Source organism: Cryptomeria japonica, chromosome 10 (genome assembly GCF_030272615.1).
Source record: "Cryptomeria japonica chromosome 10, Sugi_1.0, whole genome shotgun sequence".
Lineage (NCBI taxonomy): Eukaryota > Viridiplantae > Streptophyta > Pinopsida > Cupressales > Cupressaceae > Cryptomeria > Cryptomeria japonica.
Window position 1 is genome coordinate 830,619,269 of NC_081414.1, and position 4,909 is coordinate 830,624,177.

Consider the following 4,909-nt stretch of genomic DNA (forward strand, 5'->3'; position numbering starts at 1 on the left):
CTATTTTTACTATTTTTTTAAAATTGTCAAATTAAATTATTTTCAAATCAATACATTTGCTAGAAAAATTAAAATTTAAAAAATAAATAAAATCAATAACTTTATCAAATGATAAGACACTACATTTCTTAGCCAACCAATACTATTATCATATTAACCCCCCCAAAATTGTTTACTATCAAATAGCAAAATCGTCTTGCCACAATTTGATTTGTTTAATATTAAATGGAATATTTTTTAAAGTATTATAAAAAAATATTTTAGAATAACATTAAGAGTTCCCTATACATTAAAAAATAATAATAATAAATTAAATTTTAAAAATTATAATATTAAGTGTAATATATAAGTATATAATATTTTAAATTAATATTTTTTATAATAAATATATAAAATGATATATATCAATATTATAAATAATAATATTATATTATTTAAATATAATATTGGAAAATTAAATTATTATATTATGAATTTTTTATATTTTTCTTTTTTCTTTTTGAAACTTAAAAATAAAGATAGAATATCTTCACAATTATTATCAATTGAATTACATAATTCATCATTATCTATTTATCACTTCAAAATGACAATTTTCTATTTTCCAACTCAAATCTCATCTTTCATTTGATTTTCCCTAGAAATATATATAAATAAGATCATTATTCAAATTTTGGATGTGCAATTTTATTTTGTAGGAATACTATACTCAGTATACATTGAACTAAGGAGCAATGAATATTAAGTCTTAAATTCATTGTCAAATGAATTTCTTGCTTGATTTTTCAAAGGAAGCACAACAAGTAAGTGCAAATGAGAATGTCATTTTCACTCTGTTGAGCATATATGTGGCATTGAGTTTGCACTTGTCTCAGGTTCAAAGATGTCCATCAATTGCATGAACTTTCTTCTCATCTTATCAAAGTAGTTTTGCGAGATGAAAATCTCAAGGGAGGTCATCTTTTGTCATTTGCAAATGGAGTATGTGTGGATAGGTCCATGAGTTTCAAGCCCAATTATAGAGATGTTGTGAAGAATTGATATACTACTAAAATTAGCTTAATAGATTCTATAAAAGGTATATGATTTTTTTCATCTCAAAATTTAATAACATGAGAGGTAGATTTAAATGATTTTAGTCCACTTTGCAATTTGAATGTTTTTGTATCTCCAATTCAATGAATATTTATGTTGCCTATTACATAATACGTGTATGAAGATAATGTAAAACTTTTTCAATTAATACTCAATTTAATTATCACTTTTTCTAATAAAAAAATTAAGCCTAGAATAATCAAGCCTATATTTTTAAAAATTATTAAATATATAAAAAACTCAACATTTTAAAATATCTAATTTAGATTTTCAATTATTAATATAAACAATATCAAAAGAGTAGCTCCCTGTATTAATTGAAAACCATATACATAGATTACAGGAAGTCTATGCACTGGAATTTCAATCATCCTATCTACACCCTTTTGTAACATAAGACCACAATTAGCATACATAAATGCCTTGAACTCATCAACGTTGTTACTCTTTTCAACTCCCCTTTTGAAGAGACTCCAAGCTTTCTGCATCTTAACCTTCTTCCCCTCAACATTAAGATCCATAATACCCAACATGACTTTGGAATCAGGCACTATTACAAGACAATCCACTTCCTAACAAACAACATTATAGTATTCCCAACATATAATTTTGTCAGTAATTCACACTCCCCACAATGTATAACCCATCACTTGGACCAAAGGAGTGAGGAGACGTTCATAAACAATCTCGTCATGAATGTGGCCACCAGCCCAACAATCAGTCCCAACAACCTTAATAATGGCGTCCCTTGCAAATTCATTACGTAGTTGAAAAAGGTAGGAAATCTATTCCTTAGGGGCCTCATCAACGCATCTGCATTGAAATCCAAAACTATTAACCATATCTGCAAGGAACTTGCGCCAAAGATCAAAAAATGAACAAAATATTACTCTCCTTCAATTGAGAGGTGGCTATATATAACCACGCTTATCAGTTCATAATTGATTTGAAGGCCTGTAATGAATTACTTATTATCCACCTCATCCAAACTAAATATCTCTCCCATCCAACTACTTAGTGAAGTCATTTCTAGCACCACAAACCACAATCGTTTGCCAAGCAACACCAAACAAATCATAAAGGAATCTGCATAACGTCGTATGCCACACAGGAGTCTACCATAGCTCCAAAAGTCCATTCATTCCTAAAGTGGAATAACACAAACAAGAATCATCCCTCCTAGAAAAGTTGAATAAAGTTGTCAAAATATGCAGAAATACCATGTGCTGGAAAAATACCACATCCCATAGTGAATAACACATCTTAATTGATCCTGAAGAAACTTGAGCCAATTCTTAACCACTGTTATCTTCTGATATAATTTCATGATGTTAGACTAAAAGCTATAAGAGTCACCAATTTCCTCTGTCATATCCTGGCACACACCAATATTTGCCAGAGCATCAGCCACACGATTGGCCTCACTAAACATGTGAATAATTGAATACTTTCCCATTTTCTCAAGACAATTCCAAATCTTTGCAACCCAAGGTTTAAGTTTCCAGTTTTAACTTGATTTTTCTTACTTCATTAATGCAAATCTGAGAGTCACCTTCAATGTCAATATCTCTCAGCCTTTTTCTTCACGCAACCAAAGGCCTCTTGCTAGTGCTTCCATTTCTACCTCATTATTTGTTTAAATCCCTATTTTTTTTAGAAAGTCCATACACAATCCCCATTGCTGTTCCTAATAATGTTGCCAGTGCCAGATGGACCCAAATTACCTTTTGTTGCACCATAGAAATTAAGCTTGAATATTCCCATAGCTGGCTTTGTCCACTTTACCTCTTGTTTGCACTTAGATTTACTTGTTATATTCCCAGATGGAGGATGCTACCTTCCCCACTTAATCTGCATATCATTATCCCAGTTTGTAAATAGCTTATTCTTCCTTGTTTTTTGATTAGAATTGGTAACCTCATAGATCCCATCCTTAATTTTCCTAATCGCCTCTTCAATCTCCAATCTTTGATCACAAAATAATTGTCTATTATCTCCAATCTTTGATCACAAAATAATTGTCTATTATGCTCCTTTCAGAGTTGCCACACAACCATGGAAGGTGCAATCATCCAGATATCATCCCACAGAGAAAATAATCCAAAGCTAGGCCAACTGATCAAGATATCATACAAATCCTCATATCTCGCTACAAATCACCCAATCAATTGCATTATCCAATCCCAAAATTAAGAAGCAAAAACATAGTTGAACAACAAATTATTGGTTGTTTCTTCAACCCTTTTACACAAAGGACATATGCTCAGACCTTGAAAACTACTAGACTAAAGTCTGTCATAAATAAAAATTCTTCGATGGAGTGCAGTCCACTAAAAGGAACCAACCTTGGGAAAAATGCATCTATTCCAACATAAGTTTTTCAACCAATTGGCACCCAGTCCCTAGAAATTTTGAATCTCATATCATAATTTAACCTTGTGGTTACCAAATTTAGACCCACTCCAAATAATTTCATCATAATGTTTGAACAACACTATTTTTCTTTTTTGCAGTATATCATTTAAAATAGACTTGGCATCCTCTGAGATCAGAGCATATTTCAAAGGCTTCCAATGATAGCATTCACCAACACCATCCTTTTGTTAGGGTTGGACTTCAACTTCCAACACCTTTTTTATCTCAACGCAACCAGCAACCATCTCTCCTTGCAAACTAATTATAGCTTCAAGCCAATCCGGTGTGTCAAAGAAATTTATGATAGGTACTTCCCCATTCCACGAATCTATCCAAAATTTTGCTCTTCTTTCATTGCCTATATTCAACATTAAATGTTTAGTTATAATCAGTCTACATCCCCCAATGAACTTCCATATTACAATCTGAGGTATTTGCCACTATTAGAACTTTGCTTGGATAATCACCATCAAGGTACTTCTTTTGGAACCTAGCTCCTTAAACATTTTCAATGAAAGCTTTACTCCCAACGTCCAATTTTGTCTTTCCATCTCTCTAAGACCAACCCCAACAATCTCCTTGGGAAGGCAAGTCATATCCCATTTCAGTAAAGGGATATATTCTTCATTCTTGGATCCTTTCCAAAGGAATTTCTTTAGGTAATTTTCCATATTTGAGATATTTGTGCTTGTTAGTTTGAAACATGACATTACATATATTGGAATGACAAAAAGAACAATTTGATCATATTAATTCTACTAACTATAGAGAGCCATTTGTTCTTCCAAGTTGCAAACTTATTTTTACAATTGCTTAAAATTTCTTCCCAATGTAATGTTCTGCACATTCCTATAAATAGTGGAGCACCCAAGTACTATAAATAAGCTATAGAAATCACTTTCTCATCAAGAACCTAAGGTAAACCATGGACTATCCTTTCCATTAAGTGAAAGGAACCATGCATTACACAACCAAATAGTCAATGCCACGGTGCATTGCTAGTAGACTCAACACATACAATCAATACTTCTATTTCCTTCAAATTAATTCCCTAAATTATTGTCCCCAATGCAAATATATAATACATATGTAAATGGTCCCCCCCTACATATGAGATGTCTGTTTAACTTAACATATAAAATATAGATAACAAGATATATCCAAATAAGCTTTTTTATCTTCAAGAAGCACAACAAATCATTATAATCATAACCTTGTAGAAGAATCAACATAAATTTCCACGAGTGTGTTTGTTGACCAAATTTGCAATCGTTCATAATTAGGGTGATCGAACTCTCTATTTTTTCTACATCACGCTTGTCTCTTATTTGACTAATTGTTCCAAAATCTTACACGTACTTGCTTCCTTTTACAGAATGTATAGTATGACCTATCTTTC